At 30.9% G+C, this 27,221-nt stretch overlaps 1 long non-coding RNA gene and 1 pseudogene across 5 annotated transcripts; one reads left to right on the top strand and one right to left on the bottom strand.

The window, feature by feature from the left end:
• Nucleotides 1-225: 225 nt before the first annotated feature.
• On the top strand, nt 226-6,065 carry LOC107617105 (uncharacterized). 5 transcript variants are annotated; one of them, XR_015899979.1, is made up of 4 exons: nt 226-725; nt 920-984; nt 1,079-1,806; nt 1,886-3,144. It is a non-coding gene; the product is annotated as an uncharacterized LOC107617105 (long non-coding RNA). The 5 variants fall into 5 exon arrangements; XR_015899976.1 differs by adding an exon at nt 5,913-6,065 and having other exon boundaries at nt 226-1,806; nt 1,886-2,882; XR_015899977.1 differs by having other exon boundaries at nt 920-1,806.
• Nucleotides 6,066-8,199: 2,134 nt separating this feature from the next.
• Nucleotides 8,200-27,221, bottom strand: part of LOC107615160 (uncharacterized) — a 38,054-nt pseudogene continuing 19,032 nt past the window's right edge.

Raw genomic sequence — 27,221 nt, 5'->3', positions numbered from 1 at the left:
GTGAACAAATTTCAAAATATATACATTCAATATCTTGTACAAGTTTATATCTAGAGATAATATATTTCTCTATATATAATAGGAGAGCAGTATAAATGAATATATTCTTGACAAGTGTCTCATTTAATTGTTTAACAAATGTGGTATTTAATAGATCAAAAAGTGTACAAATGATGTCTAAAGATTAAAAAAAGGAAGTTCGAGTTGTGCCATGTGTTAGCAGCTTTTTGCTTGCTGTTATGACAAACAAAATTTGAAATTTGAAATTGGCTGAGTGAAAAATTTTCACAAAAATCTTTTGAATCTATCATTTCAATTTCTCTTGCTCTCATTTTTTCATTTTTTCCCTCTCCTTTCACCGGTTGTTGCTGTCGCGGCAGTTGAAAGCTTCAAGTGGCGACTCCTGTTACGTTCATTGTTGTCTCTGATCTTGCCACTACTGTGATTGTATTGCAGCCAACACCTGTGATTGTGCCTGCCATTAAGTGCCACCATATGGTTGAGGGAATAATCTATTTCTTTTTGGGTTCATACCTCTCCTCTCCAAATATTGTCTTCAGGAATCAATTATTGAAAAATGCAGTGTGGTTTGCACATCAAAGGACAAGAAATCCTGAACCAGCTGAAACGGACTTGAAGACAGCTTATTTTTTTTCAATTGTGCTTTTAATTTGGAAAGCGTACAATACTTGATAACTTTTCAGATGTTATAGATGAAATCGAAGGTCAGTTATTTGGTTGCATCTGTTGGATTGTATTCTTGGCATCTTTATGTGCATAAATCATGTGCGAAAACTAGAAACTATTTAGCTTATCAATGTCTGTAAAAAATATTAAATTTATTTTTCAGAATAGTAGGCTATAGTTGCATAAATTAACATTCCCATTTATATTATTTCATTGTGTCACTGTCCTGCAGTTAGAAGATTTTTTAAAAGGAAAGACAAAAGTAATTCAAGTAAACCTCTCCACTAAATTTAACAGGTTTAAGATGATTTTTCTTTATGTTGATCCTGTGTATATTTGCTGGTTTTGATTTGTGATGACTCATAAGCAAGTGCAAAAATTATGTATGTAGCCATGGAACAGAAGAAGGCTGAACGGGAGCAGATCTTGCTCAACCAGTTTGCCAAATGGAAATATAAGCTTGCCTAACTGTATTGTTAGGTGATTTTGCTTGACTGTGTATGCTGATTTTTTTTCTCTTTAATCTAAATTTGCTTCATTTTTATAATTATTATTTCTATTTGAATGTCATTTGGCTAATTCCTTTTTCTATATTGCTCAAATTTCTGATTTTATATATGTGTTAATAATTTTTGTTTCGTTATTTTTGAACTAGGGTAAGGTCGTGTATTGTTATTTGGTTCTTTTCATATTTTACCAATCAATTCTTATGTTAATTTTTTTTCCAAAGTAAGATCATTACATTCATGAAATGAAAGAAACATATAGGTGTCCATATATGGGATAAATAAAAGAAATGGGAGATTCCCAACGCTCTACTATAAAGGTAACATCATATAATAATCTAATAAGAGAAATAAAAAAGTAAAGTTCTCATCAATTAGGAAGTAAGAATTTGTTGAAGCTCTTTCTGTAGCTTCAAAGTCGACGCCATTATCTCTTCCATACTAGTTGATACATTATTAAAGATGAACTTGTTTCTAGTCTTCCATAAGGACCAGCTCAAAATCACCATCATCATTCTCTGAGAGGAGCTATTAGATTGGGCACGCAAGACTCACATTCTCAAGTTCCACTCAACATAGAAATCAGAGTCTTCGGTGCTCCTTCTAGTAGCTGGTAAGTCCATTTTTGACTAAATTTCCTTTGATTTTACACAATGGAAGATGCAATGATTGATTGTTTCTGGAAATTGTAGGCATCTTTGACAGGTAGGTTGAATCGATGGGATGCGGTGATTAAGCTTTTGCAGCACTGGAAGCTTTTCATGGAAGTCCCTCTAGAGAAAAATCTTAATCTTCGCTGGGATTTTTAGCTTCCACAGTTTTCGCCACAAATTTCATTGTCTTATAATCTCTGGGCAAAATTTAATGGGAGGATACGAGAACTCATAAGTCATACGGTACCCAGTACTCACTTTATACAAACCACTTTTATTAAGGGCCCAATAAATTTTATCTTCTCCACCTCCAATTGTTGTTGCTAGCATACACTGACTAGTGCCCTCAGAAAAAATGATTCTAATTAGAGTTTAATTCCACTGACTATTAGAAAGTGTTAAATCATTGACTATCAATAGTGGTTGATTCTGTAGATTGGAAGTTTTAGATGAAGAAACAACATAAAGATGTGGAGGAGCAAGCTAAGGGTTGCTGAAGATTCGGATATTGGATCCATCACTAACTCGCCAATTCTTATGATAATTACTTTTGATAATATTATTTATGATATTCCGTTATAGATAATCACATAATTTTCTGATTTTGGTTAACAAAGAAAACAAGAAAAAAAGGTTGCTTTTGACAATAATGTTTGCTCTTATTTTGTATAATGGTTTGTTTATTTCCTGTTGATTGTAGGTTGAAGAAAATACTACTATAAAATGTCTTTTTAACTTTGGTCTCTTTTAAATTTAAAGAGTTGGATATACTACTAAAATAGTTAAAGCAAAAATAAAAAATCATTAATTTATAAAAACAAGAATTTATTTAAGCCAAAAATATTTTTGGATTTCAAGTTCTTCAAAATTTATTCATTTTATGGTGATTTAGAACTCCTATTAGGCTAATGCTATGGAAAAGTAAAGAGTGCAAAAAGATAATTAGAATTATAATATAATAATTATAGTTATTTTGGCAGTGCCACTTGCTGTATGTGAAACAGGTGCTGCAGTGAAGGATATTCTTCTGTATATGGTATGTGATGTTTTCTTACTCAGTAGATATAGTTCTTATGTAGTTATCTTATGCTTTGATGGTTTGTTTGCATATTATTTAAAATTTTAGCACATTGCAAAAACAAAACTTTGGTATTACTTATGTTATGTCTATCAAATATTGTAAAACGATATAATCTTCATATGATGATAGACAAAGTTCAATCAGAGAATGGTACAAAAGTAGAAGATTGTGATACATAGAAGATAGATGATAATAAAATGGTTATGTTCGATTACAATGATAGAAATATACTAATATGTATATTGTGTTTAGGTTCGATTGATAATATGCGTTTGAAGGTTATGGTTTTGTATATCTTATTGGACCTATAAAAGTAATAGAAGATTGAGGACAACTCTTTGACTTTTTGTTTCCATGAATCCATATATTTACATATCAAAAACCATAGATTATTTTCATAATTTCATTTTCAAATATTATTGAGTTTTTAGAATTTAAAATAGTTAAAACAATTAATAGAGAAACGTATTAGTTTTTAATTGCATATACTTTATTCTTTTTTTTTTGTTTTATTAATAAAACAAACAAAGGCATCAAATAATAATTTTGGCAAATTATTAAAGTTTTTCTTAAAGAAATAACACGAATAATAAACAAAATTTAAAATCTTAAATAATATGTGTTCTTTTGACTGAATTTTATATAATGAAAAAATTCTATTTATTAAAAAATAATACATAATTGCTAAAATAATGATGAGTGGACTAATTAGATTATACACCAATACATCATGGATGAAAAAATGTTCACTTGGTGTTATGATATTAAGGTATTTTTTAATAAATAATATTTTTTTTAAAAAAAATTGCTATTTGATTATTTTCTATACTCTATATTATTGTCACTCATCAAGAAAAGAATTGTGTTTAATGAAATATTAACAAATGAATTAAATATGTATTAAATATTAAGTTGAAATAATTATACAAATAAAAAGAGATCATCTAAATATTGAATGACTATAGTCTATTAATATATAGAAGGAACAATCTCAATAGTTGATCTTATATATTGACACATTCATTTACTTATTTAACTTTTTTGAGTTAAAATGTGCGCTAAAAATGGTTCCAAATTTTAAATATTTACTTTTTGTAATATGATTAAACATCAATATAATAAAAGGAGGTTAGTTAATCTCTCATTTCATATAACATGTAAAGAACTTTATTGTTCATGTATCAAGTCGAGTAGAATTATGCCCAAGCTACCCTATGAAACCTATTTATATGAACAAACAATTAATAAACAATTTAAGTGATTATTAACATATACATATAATTAACAGGGATGCTACACATCCATGTAACCATGTAACTAAGTTGGCCCAAACACAAAATAAGTCACGCGCTTCCAATCTCATTAAGGTAGCGTTTGGTGAAGAGACAGAGACGAAAAGACTAAGACTGAGAGACAGAGACTAAGAGATATGGATTGAAATAAATCTCAATATTCTGTTTGGTGCAAAATGGGAGACATGAATTGAAACAAGAATGAAATTCTAATTTAATTTGCAAAAAGGATAAAATTGAAATTAATTAATTGAAATGAAAGTATTTTAGGTATAAAATGTTATTAAAGTTTCAGTCTCTATCTCTAAAAATTTCAGTCCCCTGTGTCCCTACTTTTTGGAAGTACTGAAATACTGAAATTTTAGAGACAGAGACAGAAATTTTAGTACCAGTCTCTGAACTAACAAACACGATACTGAGTCTCAGTCTTTCAGTCTCTGTCTCAGTACCTCAAAACAAACGCTACCTAAATAAATGTGACTTTCACGCGTCCTATACACAAGAAACCACTATATTCATTCGCGCTTCATTATGAAAAAACGTTCCTTCTTCTTTAAAACGCACGAAACCGCTCCTTCTCTTTGAATCTCTCTAAGAATCACTCAAACTTTAGTCACGTTCTCTGTGAAAACTACTACTGCAGAAGAATCGCGAGAAGATTTGGCAAGGAACAACCACCTACAAACAAAAACATCAACACAGACTACCAAATGTATGAGAAAAACTACTGTTCATTTGAAATCTTGTAATGTCACGTTTCTCCTAGTTGTATTTTAGGTTTACTAGATTGATTTGCGTCGTTTAGTAGATCGAACTATTGTGAATGCATTTTTACAGTATAACTAGAGCTTGGAATGAAATTTGTTGTTGTTTTCATTCAGTTCAATGAATAGTGTAACTAGGGCTTTGAAATTGGTTGTTACTCTGTTCAGTACTTCTTTTGCATGGAGAAATACTATTCTTGATAATTAAAAGTTGAAAACGATTATTCTTCACATGAACACTGTTCGGTTTGGTGGCATTCTTTTTCTTTGTTCAGGGTTTAGGATTACTGTGATTAAATTTTTACAGTATAACTAGGGCTTTGAATGAAATTTGTTGTTATTTTCATTCAATTAAGTGGATAGTTTAATTAGGACTTTGAAATTGGTTGTTACTCTGTTTAGTACTTCTTTTGCATGAAGAAATACTATTCTTGTTGATTGAAAGTTGATCACCATTTATTCACCACATGAACGTTGTTCAGTTCGGTGGCCTTTGTGATTTTTATTCACCAAATGAATGTTGTTCGGTTCGGTGGCCTCCTTTTACTTTGTTCAGTGTTTAACATTATTGTGATAGCATGCAAGAATTATTTCTTAGTATTTTCATTATTTATAATGTTTGATTCTGTACATGAATGAGTTTTGGTTCGGTGGCCTATGGCATTTTAATAGACTTAATTAAGATATACATGCTTGTGCTTATCGGTGTATTGAGTGAAGTATTGACCAAATTTTTTCAGTGTTTAAGATTATTGTGATAGCATGCAGCAATCATTTCCTAGCTGTTTCATTATTTATCATGTTTCATTCTGTGCATGAATGAGTTTCGGTTCGGTGGCCTGTGACATTTTAATTGACTTGATTAAGATATACATGCTTGTGCTTATTGGTGTATTGAGTGAAGTATTGACCAAATTTTTTCATTACAGCAAAACAGAACAAGACAATGGTGACAATGAAGGAGAAGCCGCACTATAACATAAGCACATTAACTGATTCGGGAATTTAAAGCAATAAGACTCGTGAAGCCATCTGCTGTCCTCTCCAGCCCTTATTATAAATTCTCATATTGGGATTTAGATAGTAAATAGAACATACTATGATTAACTGGTTGTAATTAACAATATTTTGTTTAACTTGTTTAAAAAAAGCAAGCAATGCTTCTTTCAAATGTATATATGTCAATATTAATGTAAATGTTAATGTATATATATATTCTTAATATCAATGTATATATCAAATGTTAATATTTATATCTGATTCAAGATGGATTACTCCTTGTCCTGTCTGTTGGAACTGTCTGGCTGCTGTTTTGTTCCAGGTTTTTTAGTGATTAGAATCAGTGTATTTACCAATATATTAAGAACACCAAAAAATACAGTGACCGAAATTAATACACTGGCCGAACCAAAAATTACAAACACACTGTACAGAAATTTGGAGAGCTAATTATAAAAAAAATATTTCTATCAGTATCCAGTTTCATAAACACCTAAACTCTATGACATAGCACAATAAAGAAAAAATTGACTTTTAGAATAAAGAATTTCACAAAAAAAGTGACTATTTATTAAAGACTAACAACAGTCAGAAATTAACCCACCTATAACCTCGGTGAACCGAAATTAATACACTTGTCGAACCGAAATGTGCTCATGGGTGAACAGAAATATCTATTAATAAAAACTAAAACTCGTATAATCCTCTCTTGGATAATTTATATCTGGTGCATTGTAAAGACTGGAGCTTGACTGAATCGATGATCCAGCGTCTAAATGGTTCAACTACAAAAAAGATATAATTAATTGTATATTAGCAAAATGCACAACTGAATTTTTACCTAATTGAAAGCAAGTCAATTTTACCTCACTTGGAGCTGTCTTTTTCTTTTTCTTCATGGCATTTGAAATATTTTTTTCCAAGTTTGATCCAAGTCTATTCTTGGGTCGGCCTCTTGTTTTGATGCGTGGTGGGATTTGAAGGTCGTTCACATCGCTCAACGTCACTTCTTCGTGGGATAACAAACTTTTTTCTCTAATTTTTTTTATAGACTCCTTTCTGCATACCAAACCGAACACATGCTCATGGTGAAACAACTCTATAATACTTACCGAACCGAACAGTTACTCACAGTGAATGAAAGATAATCCATTATACAAAATCAAATTCGAAACAACTCTATCTACAATTTAGACATTATCAATTCAATTCAATTCAATTCAGATTCAGATCACCTCCGTCCATTCAATTCAATTCAAATAAAATTAGCAATTGCATTCCATTGAATTCGATTCAAAATTCAATAATCAAAAGTTCCAAACTGGTTTCGGAAGAATAATCCAGATCGCACTCATTCAACTGGTTTGAAGTTGATTCATTCATTGTTTCAATTCAGAAGTCCAGATCGAAAAAGAAAACGAGTAAGAAGAAGAACGACAAAGCTAATTACGTTGAAGTCAATTCAGATCAATAATGCAAAGAAAAAAACGCGAACAGAGGAGAATAACGAATTTTATTAAGTTGAAGAAGAAGAAAGAAAACGGGAGAGAAGAACAAGGTTTACGTTGAGAAAGGTTTATCTCGCAGCAAAAGGTTTACGTTATATACATTATATGAGGTGCGTAACTGTGAGGTGGGAGAAGGCGCGTGTGGAGGACGTTACCTGGATAACATCCATGTATTTTTACATGAATGTAGAACTTTTTTCTATAATTAATAACTCTAATCATGATTATTGTACTCTTTTTTATATATATTATTATATAATATTAAAAGGTCTATTTTATATATTTTTAACAAATAATATAATTACATCTTTTATTAATATTAGAGAATATTAGAATATTAAAAGCTTAAATATTTATGATGCAACTTAACTATTTATGATGTAGTTGATTGTTAGTAGTTTAGGATTTATGATAGTAGTCAATATAATTTTTTATAAATATCGAATATTATCATGACATATATTGTAACGCAAAGCACTTTACTATTGAAAATCTGACCAAACTAGAGAAGAGAATTTAAGAAGAGAAAATAAAAAAACCTTAATATAATTATTTCATACAACAACGATATTTAAGTATTTAGCACCAAATACAAATACAATAATATTTTAATTATGGGTAAAGTATATTTTTTGTCTCTAAAGTTTGGCAAAAGTTTTAAAAATACCTCTAAGTTATATTTTGTTTCAATTTTGTCCCAAAAGTTTTTAATTTGCATCAAATATACCTTCGACGGCTAAATTTTCAAAAAATTTAAGACCAATCTAATAATAATATACGAAAATCATACTTGATTTGCATGTGTTGAGGGTTGTTCTTATAAAATTGTTGTTGAATTGATTTTAAATTTTTTGAAAAATTAGCCATTATGGATATATTTGATGCAAATCGAAAACTTTTAGAACAAAATTGAAACAAAATAAAACTTAGGGATATTTTAAAAAATTTTGTTAAACTTCAAAGACAAAAAATATACTTTACCCTTTAATTATTTAGCATCAAATACAAACACATATGAATATATAATTTATTACCTCTTCTTCATACACACTATGATACATTATCATACTAAATTATTATTGGGACTTTAAGCAATATTTATAGCTTCAATTCAACATTTCACCACCTCAGCTTTGTAGTAGGAAAATACTGCACACAAAAAATAGAAGACACATAAGTGTTAATTTTAAGTTAAAAACAATATTTTTTATTGAATTTATTAGGAAATAAAAGGTTTAATTTCTTGCATATTATTTTTTAGGGGTGTTCATGGATCGGATCGTATCCGCAGATTCGCGGTAAATATCCGCATTTGATCCGAAAATTGCGGATACGATCCGATCCACAAATTGATCGGATCGGATCCGATTCGCACCCTTTACGGATCGGATCGCGGATATCTACTCTACATCAGCGTATCTAATCCGCGGATCCGCAGATCCACACAATAATAATTAAAAATAAATAAATATATATGTTTTGTATTATATTTACTTGTTTGTATGTTTTAGTTAGTAATTATTATTCATATATTATATTATTTTATTTTTGTTATTTAAAAAGAGTTTGATTAAAAATATTTTAGGAATAAATAAATTTAAAAATATAAAAAAATATTTTTATTGAATTTTTTTACATAGAAATATGATTAAAAAGAGAAGGTTTAACTATGCGGATATATCCGATATCCGATCCGCACATTTGCGGATCGGATTGGATTGGATATGGCACTAAAAAACGCGGATATCATATTCGATCCGATCCGATGAAAATTGTGCGGATCAAATCGAATTTTCGGCCATATCCGATCCGCGGACACCCCTAATATTTTTGTTGATTATTACCTTCTCAACGAGGGAGAGATAGTATGGTTTGACCTTTTCAACATCAATTCGAACTTTGCTCTTGCTGTATAGGCCATATTTGCTACATAATACAAAAATTAATTAGTAATAACCACCATTATTCATAGATAAATAATTAAAATAAAATAAAATATATGTAATAATGTTATAATATACTTAAAAATGTGAACTTATTTCAGATTCTCAACATCCTCATTATTCATCAAGTGCTTATATGCTCCTTTCTTATGTAATGCTGCAAAATAAATCATAATGTACCAAATAGTAAGATTATGAATTATGAATTAATCATTTGAATAATTAGTCATATGAATTTACAAAATTTTAACTTTAATTAGTTCCTAATTGGGCACTTACCATAGAAGGAATGGTATCTAATTTATTTAAAATTTATATATGAAATAATTAAATTATATGATTTAAAATTTGATAGGGTGCTTACAAGATACATATAATAATCATGTCCCCATGACATTATCACATTATTAAGTCCACATTTCTCAGAATAAATTTCATATTTAGTGTTGAATGCAGGATTGTTATAGTTTGGATTTTCTTTGAAATACTGAATCATGAAAAAATTCAACATATAAATAAATATATGTTAGTTTGTAAAATTAATTTTCATAATCTTGTTTTCTCTCCACCCTAACTAAAATTAAAGAAAACAAAATTTGGATAGATTTTTACCTTGTGATGGACATTGGATTCATCAAATCCGCAACCTATTGGAAATATATCATCTGTACATGATTGGTGAGTATAGATTAAATAAGATATTTCAAACAGAAAACTTTAATAATAATAATAATAATAATAATAATAATAATAATAATAATAATTTAACCATGTTTAGACCTTCTAAGAGCCAAAAATATGATTTATTTTATGTGTACCAAGTGCAAATGAAATTGGGGGCGTACCAACTACCATGGCGTTATTCTACAACAATTAAATTAAAAGACTGAAGTTTCAATTTAATATTTGTACCCTTTTATTTACTTTATAATTGTGATAAAATGATACAAAAAATACTTGTCAGGCCTCAAGAAGGCACCAATTTATGATTTCTTTTTTCCTTTTAGCTTTCACATTTTTTTTCTTTTCTTTGATTCACAACTTTATTTTTAATTTGTTTGGAATGTTTTTCATTTCCACAATCATTTTTTTATGTACACAAAACACAATTCTATATATCATATAAGAATTCCAAAATTTGTGATTTGATGGGCCTGGGCTAAATATTAACAAATGAATAATTGGCCTAACGAAAGACTAAAAAGTTTAATCCCTTATTGGAAAAAAAAAATTGGCCCAAAAATACATATTGAGAAAAATAAAGAAAAATGTTAGCAGTTGAATCCTGAGTCAGATGATAATATTGTTTGTCTTATATAGAGCTGCACTGGGTTCAAATCCTCATCTTGAAATTTATATAGTGTGTGTGAGTGTGTAGTACATGAATGTAATATTTAAGATTATAGTATGTGTGAGTGTATAGTACATGGGTGTAATATTTAGGATTAGAAATTGTCCAATTCACTTGACAAAAAAAAATATTAAAGTAAAGAGTCAATTTAACACTTTTTTGTTTGTCAATTTAAATTTAATTTAACTAAAAGAATTTGGACGAAGCATCTTTGAGAACATAAATATTAAAACTATTGTTCCTATAATATGTTAAAATTCCAAATATTTTATAAAAGAATATTAAGTTTAATATCTCGTACTCTGATTAATATGATCCTTGATGGCTATAAATTATAATGGGTGAATCGGGCACAAACAGTAAAAATAACAATAATTATTATAATTACACTTATATGAAGAAATGAACCTAAATCTGTGGCCAAATGAGTTGAAATGTGGCACCACAAATCCACTGTCCAACGCAAGTTCTTTCTCATCTTTCGGTGCCATATTTTCTTCTTCATCGTTCCCTGTAATTTTAGAATAGACTAATAATTAAAAAAAATAACAAAAAAAAAAACTGACATATATTTACCCACACTATCTAACCGTGTATTTTCCTTTTTTTTTTGAAAAAAAAAAAACAAAATTTAATATAGAATAGTAAAAAATTCGGTTTATTTTAAACTTGAAAAAAGAAATTTAAAATAATTAAATAAATAACAGTTATTTATTTTTAACCTATCTACAAATCACTTTTTTCTTTTATTTATTATTTTAATACTTAAATACTCAACATTTAAATGAATAAAGCAGTTATTACAATAATAAAAAATAAGTTTTAGGCTTCTTTTTATATGATATAATAAAGAGAGAAAATTAATTCCCAAAAAATACATCTAAAATAAAGATTTTAAAAAACATTACCATATCGATCATCATCTTGTTGCTCACCGAGAACAGTCGTCATGATGATGAGTAATGAGTAAGTGAGTATAAGCAAAATATGAAAGAATAGAAGAATAATAATAATAAAGAAAAAAGAGTGGAATATGATGATAAAACTTGAAAAGTGTTGATAGCATGATTTCTTAAAAAAAAGTGTTGTTATTTATAATTTGTTGGGAGAGTCCTTTCCTGAGATTTAAAACTTCTAAAGTCCTTACATGAAAAATCTTATAAGTTACTTTTTTTTTTTTTCTATCATTTTTAATATGACAATCATTTTTTTTTTACTTAATTCCTTTTGATCTTATACCATCAAATTAATAAAACTATTTTTCTCCAGAAAAAGTTCAATAATCTCACGATATATAATATTTAAAAAATGAATAATAAAAGAAAAAGTATACACTCAAATTAAAACGAGAAGATTATCTAAATCACATCGAAAAAAATGGTGATTAATTAGTCTGAAAATTTTTGTATTGTTACTTAGAGTGAAAACTAACTCATGACAATAGTTTCAATGTTTTTTTACCTAACACTATGATTGTATGAGAAAAACTAATTATTATTAGCAAAGAAGAATGAGATATTTGATTTTAGTACAACATGTAGGCGTATATATAGATTAACTCACATGAGATTCTTGTATAATATTTAATTGAGAAAAATAAAAATATTTGAGCATACTTATTCTATTAAAACTAATAATTAATATTAACCTTAATAATTTTTTATACCCAAATCCAAATTTAATGAGAACAATTATATACGCTAAATAATTATATATTCTGAATAATTATATACACTGACAAATATATTTTTATGATCAACTATTTAAAATTAGTAGTATAATTGTAAAGGCTTTAATATAGATTATTTTTAATTGTGTTAAATCTATTTAAATCAACTAATTTTTTTTATGTTACATTAACTAAATTGTGATAATTAAAAAAATGATTAACTTTTATTATTTTTAATTTTTATATATGAATATTAATTTTGGACATCTATTTTAAAATGAAGAAATATTTTTTTTTATTTTTTTTATAAAATTTTCTAACTTTTAAAATATTTATTGATTCACTCATGTACTCAATTGCAATTCTTTATAAAATATATATAAAGTTAAAATTTTATAATAATATCTTAGGATAATGTAATTTATGAAAAAAAACAATTGAGTTGATTTCATATGTGAGATTTAATTTGTCTGATACTATAAGTGAGTTAGCTGTGAGTTGGATGTCATAATATTTGTATAGCAGATGGTCAGATATAGCCAAATATGTAATATGTAACACATGTTCTTATTAGGAGCATACTTCATTTCAATCTTTATTATTCTGTTGACAGTTTTCACTCACCGCTCGTTATTTTCGTATATGTGTTACTAAATTATAAATAACTAGTTTTTATCACCGCTTGTTCTTCATCTCAACCCTAAATTATGTCTGTGTCATCCTCTCAAACCAGCACCTAGCATTCAATCCATATAAATTTTACACGTAATCATGTATAAGGAATTAAAAGCATAGAATTTAGATCCCATTTTTAAACATTACCTATTATTCTTTATGAGTACTTGCCTTTTAACCTTAATAATTAAAATAAAAGAATAGTACTCTAACAGTGTATAATAAGTTATGTTATGCATATCTTATTATATGCCATAAAAGTGCAATTATTTAATAATAAATACTAAGAGTATTCTATTGAATTAAATAAGTTTTAGTCCTTTAAAATTATATATTTTTTAAATTTTAATTCTTCTAATAAATTGTATCATTTTTAATATTAAGTTCTTAAAAGAACTTAAAATGTTTATGTTTTCATTCTTAGTTTTAATTGCTATGTATGATAATGTAATTATTTAACAATAATACACAACAATAACCAATAAAATCAAATATTTAAGTTTTGGGACAAATTAAACAATATATATATGAATAATAAAAAATTTTAAAAATATTAAAATTAAAAACTTATTTAAATTTATTTAATTAATAAAAACTCTATATGCATTTTTTTAAAAATTTAAAAGGAAAATGAAAAGTATTTAAAAAATAAATTAGACTATATTAAGTGATTATTATATTTTCTTTTTTTTAATTTTAAATTATAAATTAAGTAAATATAACTTAAAAGTATATTACTCAAGAATTATAATAAAGTGAAAACTTTAATTAAAAAGGTTTTTTAAGTTTTCTAGATAAATTAGAAATAAGTAAAATAACGTTTAATTAGTTGCCAGCAAATTTTAAGTTTGTCATTACAATAAGAATTAGTAAAATATTATTTACTGCTAATCAAATAATGTATAACTTAGTTAGATAATGTTCTCAAAATATTATTAATTTGGTATATATTTTAAGCATATTTATAATTAATTTTTTATTATATTTTATTTATTATAAATAAAAATAAACAAATATGATATCTCTAAATATACTTTAACAAGAAGGATTTAGTAGTTAACTATGTTTCGATTTGAAGTAAGCTTCATAACTTCTTAGAACAATAATTTTTTCTTTTATGTTTAACATAGAAATTTAATTTTCATAAAAATAAAAAACTTTTTTGCATCATAATTATTCACGAGTTAGTAGAGTACGTTGTTGTTCAATTACTCAAGGTATATGGATGCTTTCAGTTGACACATTACTATATTAGTGAATATATTTTAGGTTTAATTATTTGATTGATATTTATAATTTTACCAAATTATTAGGTAGGTTCTTATCAATTTATAAAAGATCTATAATGACCATGCCTTCTCCCTCTCAATTTTTTTTTAAAAAAAAATATATTGTTATTTAATTAGTATATATTAGTATTGTTTTGATTATTAATGGTAAAGAATCTTTGAACTCTTGTAAATTATTGATATTCATAAACTCTACGTTGATTATAATAAAATTAAATGATGTTAGATTAAATTGTATGACTTAGAATCAAATTGGTGGTGGTGGGATGCTTGACTTGAACCTTAGAAGCGGTTATTTCACTTGGTAAGGAGTTGGAGATTTGGAACTTGTGGTAGAGGTCATTTTAAGGTGCTCCGATCTTAGGAAGAAATCAACCAAGATATAGTTTTAGTTTCTCGTAGTTGACCGTATGATAAGTTGAACTATGTGAACTCGTTAAGGTTTAGTGAATTGATGGATATATTAAATCTACTTATGTAAATGTGTGATAATTAATGATTGTGGTGATTGATGAGAATTGATGAATGATTATGAATTTTGCAATGATTTATTGATGAATTATATTGTGTTGGCTATTAATTGTTAGGTTACAATTGGTAAAATTGAGTATTGGAATGTTGTGGAAGGGAATGAGATGGATATGGAATTGCTTTGAGTTTGTTTGATATTGTTCTGGGTTATTAAATTTTGGTTTAGGATTGAGAATTTGGTAAAAGAGGAGGTTTGGTGATTTTTAGTAAAATTTGATTTTTAACCAAATTTGGCGGTACATAATTTGAGTTTCATATTTTGGATTTGAGTGAATTTTATTTCAAAATTAAGATAATTTCAAGAGCTTTATAACATTATAAAGTTTGTAGAAATTGGAGTTTTGTAGAGAAAGTTATGGATGTTGGAAGTTAGGTGTAGAAAACTGAATTTTTCCTAAGTTGCAAAAAATAGGATTTCTGGTGAGCGTGCGTACGTACGCTAGTGTGTGCGCGCACGGACCAGCAAGTGTGTTTTTGCTCGTGCGTATTGATAAACCCCAATTTTTTTGTTTATCTTGTGCTTAATTTAGGGGATTTTATAACCTTTTCTCACATTTATTCAATGAAATAGCATGGTTTTGTAATTCTCTCTTAATTTGTGCTTAAGTATAAAAACATGCTTTTTAGGCCCTTAAATTGGTGATTTTAATTCACTTTAATTCCATTCGATGCCTTGATGTGATTGCTGAGTGATTTTAGGTTCATAAGGCAAGTATTGGATGGAAGAAATGAAGAGAAAAGCATGCAAAATGGAGAATTCATGAAGAAATGAGCATTTGGAGAATTGAGGGCCACGCGCACACGTCATCCACGCGTATGCGTGCGTTGAAGATTTGCATGCCACGCGTACGCGTAAGTAGGAGTTTTGGTCAGCGACGCGCACGCGTCACCCACGCGTACGCGTGACGCTTGGCACGTGACTCACTTAAAGTGAAATCGCTGGGGGCGATTTCTGAGCTGCCCAGGCCCAAGTCCAAGTCCAACTCGTTTTTGAGGGTATTTCATGCAGAATTGAAGATTGAGCAAAGGTGGAGCACTTAGTTGTAGCATGGCATCATGTAGTTTAGTTTCTAGAGAGAGAAGCTCCCTCTTCTCTCTAGAATTAGGGTTCTTAGGCTTATTTCCATCTTAGATCTAGGTTCAATTTATTGTTCTCATATTGTTTCCTTTACATTTTCATGCTCTAGTAGTTTAATCCTCTTAGTCTCATGTTAATTTCCCCTTTATGCCTCTTTTATGTTAATGAACTCTTGTTGGATTTGGATCTCTTTTAATGCAAATTGATATTTGATGTTCTTTTGGTGTTAACCTTAGTTGCCATTATTGAGTTCTTGCTCTTGTTAGTTATGATTGTTATTAATTCTTGCATTTGATGATGTTTACTTTTATTTCACTCTAAATGTTTGATAAAATGTTTCCTCTAGTTTTTGAGTAGTTCTCTTTACTCTTGGCCTAGGCTAAGGAAATTGGGTGACCTTGAGTCATTGTGTCTCAATGAATTGGTGATTTGAGAACCCTATGTGGTCAATTTGATAACCATTGACTCTAGCCTACTACTAAGTCAATTAGTAGCTAAGTTAGGACTTATGGATTGATGTTGATCAAGCCTATTTGACGTACTTAATGCATTGAGGTATACATTATACTTATTTCAAGCATAGGAGTAGACTTAATGGGTTGGTCTCTCGTAATTGTCAATATTTGGTTTGTAGACAAGGATGGTGATCTCAATTATCTAAGTCTAGCCAAGGGTTCTTTCCTTTCTTTCATTACTTCTTGTCATTTACTTTCTTGTTATTATATTTTCTTGTCAATTGAAAATCAAACTCCCTTGTTCTTTATAGCCAATAATTGATCACTTCATTGCAATTCCTTGTGAGACGACCCGAGGTTTAAATACTTCGGTTAATTTTTATTGGGATTTGTACTTGTGACAACTCAAAGTTTTTATGTGAGAATTGTTTGTTGGTTTGGAGCTATGCTTACAATGAAATTCTTATTTCTATAAGAGAAATTCTAGACCGACACGACAATTCTTTCACTTTTAAAATGGCGCCGTTGCCGGGGATTTGTAATGGTGCTATGTTATTGGCTATTGTATATATTGTGAATAGCTTGAATTTTGGTTTGCTTGTTAGTTTTTGCTAGTTGTAGGATTTTGTTCTCTTTGTTTCTTGTTAGTTTTTGTTCTTATTTTCTCCTTATACTATGAATTCTCATCACTTTGGCTATGAGTGTGGTTACAACTATGTTGTAAGAGATAGAAATTACAATGGTGACATGCATCAAGGATGTGACAATCAAAGGTGGAAAGAGCCTCAAGCATTTAATCAAACTTCATGGCAACAACCCCCACCAATGTATTATGAGCAAGAACCAGCCGAAGATGCATATCAATCTAATGTGTGTGATGACCCTTATTGCGATTGTCAACCACAATCATCATATGCATATGATCCCACTCCTCAATATAGCCATCCACCATACTCACAAGCCTCATACCACCATTCACCCCTATATAATCCTATCCCATATCCACCATACCAATCACCATATTTAGAGCCACCACCATTCCAACACCAATACTCCCAAGAACCACAATTTTCCTATACACCGCCTCAAGACATTCACCAATATGAACCATCTTCCAACCACAATACCTTTCCTTCAAACAATGAACCCTCTCTCCAACCACCGCCCCTAATGAACGAAGGTCTCCATGTCCTCATTCTAGAACAAGGAGACTTTAGATCTTGTATCCTAAGGCAACAAGAGGAGACGGAAAAAGCGTTCAAGGAGATAGAAACCAAGATTGCTATTGTGATGGAAGCCGTCAGCAACATGGTCTCAGCCCGCCTAAGCCTACACGATCAAGACACTCTTATTGTTGAATGTGGAGAAGCAACCAAAGAGCTTAGTGAGGGAGTGAATTTAGAATTTCAAGGTGGAGAAGAGGAGTTGAGACAAGAAGTGCAACAAGAGGAGGAGGTAGAGATTATTGAACAAGAGGAAGTAGTGGTTGGAGATTTAGGATATGTTGAGTACATGGAAGAATCACAAGTTGAAGAGCCTTCTGCCATGAAGTATGAAATTGGTGTTGAGGAGGAGAGTGTACACCCTCCAAGTCATATCATGGTTGAAGACTTTGAAGGAGTTGATCAGGAGATGGATTCAATCATTGCAAATTTCTTATCTATAATTGAATCCTCTTTCATTGAGCTTGAAATTGAGATTAAAGAAGAAGATGCACAACCTCCCATGCCCTTGGTAAGCAATGAAGATGAGATGGAATTGGAAGAAAGCTACCAAGAAGAAGGTTTAGAAGAAGTTAGGCAAGCAACAAGTCCTCCTATATATGATGATTCCGCATCAACATATGATCTTTTTGAGCTTGATGAATCCTTCCCCACTATGCTTGGAATTGATGATGAGGTAGATTTCATTAAACCTCCTATCTATGATTTGAGTGATGGGGAAGAGCTAGAAGACATTGGTGAGGAAGAGCTTAAACTTGAGGAAGCTTGGCAAGAGGTAGAGCTTGAAGAGCCTTGCCAGTGGTGGAAGCCTCTAGAAGAGGATGGATATGAGTGGAACACGCTTTATCAAGATCATTTGGAACTCCTCCACCTAGGTTGCCATCCAATCCTTCATTTGAGTGGGTAAAACTTCTAACTCTTAGCTTTATTATCCCACTTGAATATGGTATTCTTGAGACGGATGGCCAACTTAGGGCGCTTTGTGGAATTAAACGTAAGAGGAGGATGTTTAGTGGTTGGCGTTGTAAATCTAGGCTCATTATGGTTGGAAGCTCAAAGTTGAGGAGCATGACTTGGTGTAGTTCTCAATTTGATGGGTCTAGGGGGATTACTTGGTGCCTTAGTAAGAATTCAACTTTTCTACCACCCGGAGGGAATCACCATGATCAATTTGAAGACGGGTGTAAAAACAAAGTGTGGGATCCCGGATTACTAGAGGAGGATCAATTTTGGGAGCTCATGGTTTGTGGAGAACTCCCTCAAGGCTTGGAGATATCAATTTTGAATGATGGAGCTTACTGGAAGTCCAAGCATTGGTGGATGTTCAAGGATGGATTCAAACATAAGCCACCCTAATTAAGAGCCCCCCATAAGTCCAACTTAAGGACAATAAACAAAAGTGCTAGGTGGGAGACACCCCACCATGGTAACATCTTTCCCTTTCTCTCTTTTTGTAAATATTGGTAAAAATTAGTTTAATTTCATGTTTTGCTTAGTTAGTCGAGTTTATTTGGGAGTCTAGTATGTTAAATAAAGTTTTATGGTATTTTGGTAGCTGTTTGGAGGCTTGAAATGCTTAGTTTGGTGCAAAAAGATAGAAAAATTTTGAAAGACAATGCACCATCCACACGTACGCGTGACACCAAGTTTTTCAACCATCCACGCGCACGCATCGTCTACGCGTACGCGTGGATCCCAAATTTTCACCTCCCAGCCAAAAACCCGAGAGTTGTGCGTAAAATAGGCTAGATTTATGCCTTTTGCACAAGCCAACCCACGCGTACGCCTCACCCATGCGTACACGTGATCCACGCGTATGCGTCGCTCCCATTTCACCTCACTACGCGCACGCGTCACTCCACGCGTACACGTGGGATGCCCTGCATCACCGATCTTCTTTTCTTCTCTTCTTTCCATTCCTTTCCTTCTTCTCTCTTCTCTTCTCTTCTTTCCACCCTTCAACCATCACCCAACACTACCAAACACCATATAACACAATTTCTTTTAGTTAGTTGATTAGTTAATTATTTAGTTAGTTTGTTTCATGTTTATTTTTTCTGTTTCATTATAAGTGTTGGATTATTAATCTTGTTTACTGTTTATTGCTGCTTATTATTAACTGAATGCTATTTTAGCATAACTATTTTTGATATTCATTGTTGGATTCTTTGTTGAGGGTAAAATTTTGTTACTTGGTTTCGAGTTCTTAATGCTTAATGTTTTGAATACCAAGTACTTGTACATTACCTCCAAGTATCTTAAATCTTTTGAATTGCATGTTTTGGCCGCCATGCATTCATCATCCATTGTTAGGCAATTGTACATTATCAATGCATTTTTTTGTTAGGTGATGCTTGTTTAGGATTGCCCCTTATTCATACCATCTATTTCATGCATTGAGATTGTGGAATTGGATCGAAAGCTTATCTAGGGACATATTTTTGAGCTTTTCAAGCTTTGTGGACCATGCTTGCTATGTGATTGATTTTCACTTCTATCTTCTTTTTTCTAAGTTCCATAGCACCCATGTGCTCCACCTCTATGTCACTTAGGTGTTACAAATAAACTTCAATATGTGTCATTGTTTGATGTGTAAGTTTCACATTCCATCTTGTTCATTAAAGTTACCTTGCACATCAATCAATATCCATTCATTATCCAATTTCACAATTGCTTGACTTCGCTTGAATGCTTTTATGCTTCTTCACTACTTGTTTGGTTGCCTTAACCTACAAGTCTTTTAAAGTATTTCAATCACACTAGAATGAGTGACGTGCATACTTTCTTTGTGTAATTGTGACATAGATCTCTATGATAGTGTATGTGTTCTAAAGGGCACCTAATTTAGAATTCACACACCTATTTTCTCATTAATGTCACACTAATTCACTCACTTCATTCTAGTGATTTACCTCATTCCAATAATTTATGCTTTCTTGCTTTTGTATTTTTTTTCATCTTACGGTGTTATTCTCCATTTTTCATGACTGATGCACCATAAGCAAAAAAATAGAAGCGGGAGAACACGCAGCAACCGGTTGATCCACCAGCTAAAGGTGGCAACTCGGGAAGTCGCCATACCCCCTTGCTCATCTTTGAGTGCACCGAGGACGGTGCAAACTTGTAAGTGTGGGGAGGTCGTCCGATCAATCGGCGTTTTTGGGTGACAAGTTTCTAATGCCAACACTTTTACATTTCATTTTTAGGTCTTCTAGGATTTTTAGTTGCATTTTCTTGTTTTGCATATATATATAATAAGCTTAGTCAAAATAATGAAAATTTTCAAGGAATTTATCTATAGGGCACCCCAATTGATTGAAAAAAAAATTTAGAACTTACTTGAATTACATACATTTTGGATCATGTCTTTGAGCTAAGAACACAAGCATATGAGATTTGAGCCTAATTGTGTGGTTACGTTATATAACCACTTATTTTCATTCTTGTGTGCATTATTCTCTTTCTATGATTGTAATCTTTAGTTTGTTTGATTATTTATGTCCATTATTTTGTATATGAATGCACTTATATGATTGAGGCCATTGTTTTAAATAGCTCACTTACCTAATAGCCTACCTTTTATCTTCCATTGTTAGCCAACTTTGAGCCTATGCTAAACCCATTTGTTCTTAATTTTAGCACATTACAAGCCTTTAAGCAAAAAACAATAAATGTCCCTTGTTTGGATCTTTGATTAGCTTAGGCTAGTGATAGTATTTATCATTTGATTTTGGGAGAGTTGGGAACATTGGGTAGAGATAAAAGTGTATTTTACGATTTTGTTGAAAATTACAGGAATTGGGTGCATACTCATGTATCAATTAAATGTTAAATCATATGTATTGATGCTTTTGTATATATATAGTTTAGTTTGAAAAAAATTAATGAAAATAAAAAGAAAAGAAAAAAAATAGAGAAAAGAAAGAAAAAGAAAAGCAATAAAAAGGGGGATAAAATGCCCTAAAATGAAGTTCAATAAAAATCAATGCATAGGTGTGGTGATCAAAAAGAGAATGCATGAGTATGTGAAAAAGTGAAGAATGGGTAGCTAGGTTAGCTTCGAAATTGTATAGGTTGTTATATAGGTTAGGTGGGAAGTTTAAGCTTATCAAAGATTCAAATTCTAGTCCACTTGACCATATGCATCTTACCTTGACCCTAACCCCATTACAACCTATGGAAAGACCTCATGATATTTGTATGCATGCATAAAATAATTGTTGATTGTTAGATGAAAAACAAATATTAGAAAGCATGATTATGGGAGAATTGAGTGAATCAACCCCATACACTTGAGTGACTAGAGCGGATACACATCCAGTGAGGGTTCGATCACTCAATTACATGCTTCCACCCATGACCATCTTTTCTTGCAAGTTTGAAAAATATTTCAATAACTCAATTCAATTGTGGGTTTGCTTTGATTGCTATTGCTTTAGCCCTTGTACTTGTATATGCTTTCTTGGGAATTGATTTATTTTGACCAAGTACTTGCATTCATTTAGATAGATTGCATATAGGTAGTTGCATTTAGGTAGTTTACATTGAATAAATGTTGATACCCTTTGTTTCTTTCTTGAGTTTAGCATGAGAACATACTTAGTTTAAGTGTGGGGAGGTTTGATAAACCCCAATTTTGTGGTTTATCTTGTGCTTAATTTAGGGAATTTTATCACATTTTCTCACCTTTATTCAATGAAATAGCATGGTTTTATAATTCTCCCTTAATTTGTGCTTAAGTGTAAAAACATGCTTTTTAGGCCCTTAAATTGGTGATTTTAATTCACTTTAATTCCATTCGATGCCTTGATGTGATTGTTGAGTGATTTAAGGTTCATAAGGCAAATATTGGATGGAAGAAATGAAGAGAAAAACATGCAAAATAGAGAATTCATGAAGAAATGAGCATTTGGAGAATTGAGGGCCACGCGCACGCGTTATTCATGCGTACGCGTGCGTTGAAGATTTGCATGCCACGCGCACGCGTCACCCACGCGTACGCGTGACGCTTGGCACGTGACTCACTTAAAATGAAATTGTTGGGGGCGATTTCTGAGCTGTCCAGGCCCAAGTCCAATTCGTTTATGAGGGTATTTCATGCAGAATTGAAGATTGAGCAAAGGTGGAGCACTTAGTTGTAGCTTGGCATCATGTAGTTTAGTTTCTAGAGAGAGAAGCTCCCTCTTCTCTCTAGAATTAGGGTTCTTAGGCTTATTTCCATCTTAGATCTAGGTTCAATTTATTGTTCTCATCTTGTTTCCTTTACATTTTCATGCTATAATAGTTTAATCTTCTTAGTCTCGTGTTAATTTCTCCTTTATGCCTCTTTTATGTTAATGAACTCTTGTTGGATTTGGATCTCTTTTAATGCAAATTGATATTTGATGTTCTTTTGGTGTTAACCTTAGTTGCCATTATTGAGTTCTTGCTTTTGTTAGTTATGATTATTATTAATTCTTGCATTTGATGATGTTTACTTTTATTGCACTCTAAATGTTTGATAAAATATTTCCTCTAATTTTTGAGTAGTTCTCTTTACTCTTGTCCTAGGCTAAGGGAATTGGGTGACCTTGAGTCATTGGATCTCATTGAATTTGTGATTTGAGAACCTTATGTGGTCAATTTGATTACCATTGACTCTAGCCTACTACTAAGTCAATTAGTAGCTAGGTTAAGACTTATGGATTGATGTTGATCAAGCCTATCTGATGTACTTAATGCATTGAGGTAGACATTATACTTATTTCAAGCATAGGAGTAGACTTAATGGGTTGGTCTCTCGTAATTGTCAATATTTGGTTTGTAGACAAGGATGGTAATCTCAATTATCTAAATCTAGCCAAGGGTTCTTTCCTTTCTTTCATTACTTCTTGTCATTTACTTTCTTGTTATTATATTTTCTTGTCAATTGAAAATCAAACCACCTTGTTCTTCATAGCCAATAATTGATCACTTCATTGTAATTTCTTGTGAGACAACCCGAGGTTTAAATACTTCAGTTAATTTTTATTGAGGTTTGTACTTGTGACAACTCAAATTTTTTATGTGAGAATTATTTGTTGGTTTGGAGCTATGCTTACAACGAAGTTCTTATTTCTATAAGAGAAATTCTAGAACAACACGACAATTCTTTCACTATCACGTACACACGAGGGGGTGTGCGTATGCACACTCTGAGGATTTTGCTAGTTGTACGTACGCATAGGCTGGAAAGTTCTTCTGGTGCGTGCGTACGCACATCAATGATGTGTACGCACAACACCCTGTTTTAGACTAAAACTCTGTTTTTCACTGTTCGACCTTCCCGACAAGCTTGTAAACCTTCAAAATAACTGTTTTATGGAAATTTACCATTTTTGAACTATCAACCATTCCTATGATTTTCCAAACCTCTTTAATATCCATTTAGGGTTTGATAGCGAGTTTTTAAGCATTAGAATGAAGGTGAATATGTCGAATAGGTTGAGGAGATATTGAGGAGGAATGGCAGAGTGAATAACTAAGCAATGAGATAATAGTAATGGTGAAAGAGAGAGGGATTGATAAAGATGGTGAGAATGATAATGAATTGTGATTGTATTATGTATGGAAAACTATGATGGTTGATTCTAATGAAAATGATGGGGTATGATTTGTTACTGTGAATTTAAAGTTTATTGATTTCCTGGCAAGGACGGTAATGTAGTCCCGCTTGCTTGGTGCATCATGAATTCGTGAGGGTAATAGTTTTATCCCACCTGCGATGAGGTCGGAGATTTCATCCCACTCACGAGGTTGGCAAGTTGAAGATAAAAGATTCCCTCTCTTATTTTGATGTGGATATAGGAAAGGTGGAAAGGCACTCTCCTTCGTATTGTTCTCCCAAGTTTTTCTCTCGTTGCAAGGTAGAAAGGCACACTCCTTCGATGTGAAAAGGAATTCTCCTTCGTAATTCCTCTAGGAGAAGGTGGAAAGACACTCTCCTTCGTTTGTGTTCCTCTTGGGGATGCGCAACCTAGAGACAATATCCAGACTAGTTACCAGATCTGTTTGGTTCTGGCAGTTTAATCGACGCCTGAGCTCACGGCCAGTAGGACAGGCATGCATCATGTGCATTTGTATGATTTATTTGAGTGTGCATTATTTTGGTTTGCCTAATTGCTTAACTGTTATTAATTGTTATCTAAGCTATTTGTTGTAATATCCTATCTTTATTTTGCTTGTCTGTATTGTATGTCTCTGCAACTGAGAGATCCCTCGTGGGTGAAGGTGTGACGAGGCTTATTCCACCGGTGATTCGGAGGGTTGGAGGAGAGTGAGATTGAAGTGTTAGGTTATATTTGGATTAGAACCTAAGTACCTTAGATAGTTTACCTGATTTTTTGTTTAATGTATAACTCTAAGTTTTAAATCTGAGTGTCGGAGTTCTAAGATTGCCTCTGGCTTTCTCGGAACCTTATATATTATGTACGTTGGCATATTTACCATACTGAGAACTTCCGGTTCTCATTCCATACATATATTGTTGTTTTCAGATACAGGTCGAAAGGCACCTCGGTAAGCGTCTGGAGTTTTCTCTGCAAGCGAAGTTGGTTATTTTGGAATTATTGTATTTTGTTTTATGCTTTGTATATATGTATATAGATTCTTCTCTGCTTATATTTTATGTTTCTCCCTCCTAAAGGTCGACTTGGAGAAATAGGTGTATGTATCATGTCCCTTGGGCTGTTTGGGGGTTATATATATATATATATATATATATATATATATATATATATATATATATACTTTGGCCGACTTTAACTTTGCAGGTCGAGTCATGAGCTTGATAATTGTATCTTTTGGAATTCCGTTCAATATATATAGTTTATCCTTCCTTTCAATCTTGCATATCTATTTTAAGCTTAACCGTTCGAGTGCGACGCGATTTTTGTTATGCTTTTGTTTAGCTCCCTTTTTCAAGGCTCCTAGTTACAACTTCTTCCAACTATATTATATAATTATTTTTATTTTTAGAGGTCGTAACATCTCGCCACCTCTGATTTACGTCCTATGCGTAAAGGTTTGTGTGGTAGGGTGTTACACCATTCTTCTAGATTTCATATTTTGAAAAGATTGAGTCAATACAATCAAATGTCTCTCTTTCTATATATGTCACTAAACAATCATTTAAAAATTTATCTCCTATACGGTTACGAAGCCGACTCTTTATGACATTCATAGTAAAAAAAGTTCTTTCAACTGATGCAGCTGCTACGGACAAAATTAAAGCTAACTTCAAAAAAAGAGACACTAATAAATAAATAATATTTTTCGAGTCTCAACCTCATCATTCATCACGTTCTTATATGCTCCTTCCTTATGTAATGCTGCAAAATAAATCATAATCTACCAAATAGTAAAATTATGAATTATGAATTAATCATTTGAATAATTAGTTATATGAATTTACAAAATTTTAACTTTAATTAGTTTCTAATTGGGCACTTACCATAGAATGAATGGTATCTAATAATGAACAAAGCAACTGAGGGCAGAGTAGTCTTGTTCCCCTTTGCCACCTATGTATATAGACAACACCCAAATTTCAAACCTTTAATTTATTTGAAATTTATATGTGAAATAATTAAATTATATGATTTAAGATTTGATGGGATGCTTACAAGATGATCATCATGTCCCCATCACATCATCACATTGTTAAGTCCACATTTCTCAGAATAAATCCCATATTTAGTGTTCTGGATTTTCTTTGAAATACTGAATTATAAAAAAATTCAACATATAAATAAATATATGTTAGTTTGTAAAATTAATTTTCATAATCTTAGTTTCTCTGCACCCTAACTAAAATTAAAGAAAACAAAATTTGGATAGATTTTTACCTTGTGATGGACATTGGATTCATCAAATCTGCAACCTATTGGAAATATATCACCTGTACATGATTGGTGAGTATAGATTAAATAAGATATTTCAAATAAAAAATTTATTATTATTATTATTATTATTATTATTATTATGAAAAATAAGCCTTATCTTTTTAGAAAAACTTATTCAAATCTTTTTTTAATTTTTTAATGAAATTAATTTTATATCTAAAAATAAATTCAATTCTTATTAAATCTTATATATATCATGATAAAAGATCACTGACCTACAATAGCCCATTGTGGAAGTTCTCCAAAACTAGAAAACAGAAGCACCTTGTCAAGATCTATATCCAAACAAATTGATTAAATTAATTGTGGCATAATAATTAATTAACAATGCAAGTACAACATTATAAATTAATTTTTAAAATCAATTATATTAAAGTGTACCATGGATAAAGCCAGTTAAGTGAAGCCAATCTTCATCAGAGTAATCCTTTCTTATAGCTTCAGCTATTTCCAATAAATGTTAAATTTGACATTCATCTAAATCAGGATCACTTTCATCCACTATTTTATCAAGAAGTTCACAACATTTCCATATGCTCATCTCTGCCTTATTCAATTTTTCATACTCCTCTCTTATTTTCTTCACTTGTATATAA

This window comes from Arachis ipaensis, chromosome B9, assembly GCF_059453495.1.
Source record: "Arachis ipaensis isolate K30076 ecotype BB chromosome B9, ASM5945349v1, whole genome shotgun sequence".
Classification (NCBI taxonomy): domain Eukaryota; kingdom Viridiplantae; phylum Streptophyta; class Magnoliopsida; order Fabales; family Fabaceae; genus Arachis; species Arachis ipaensis.
Note: the sequence above shows the minus strand (reverse complement) of the source record. Positions and strands in the feature narration are given on the sequence as shown.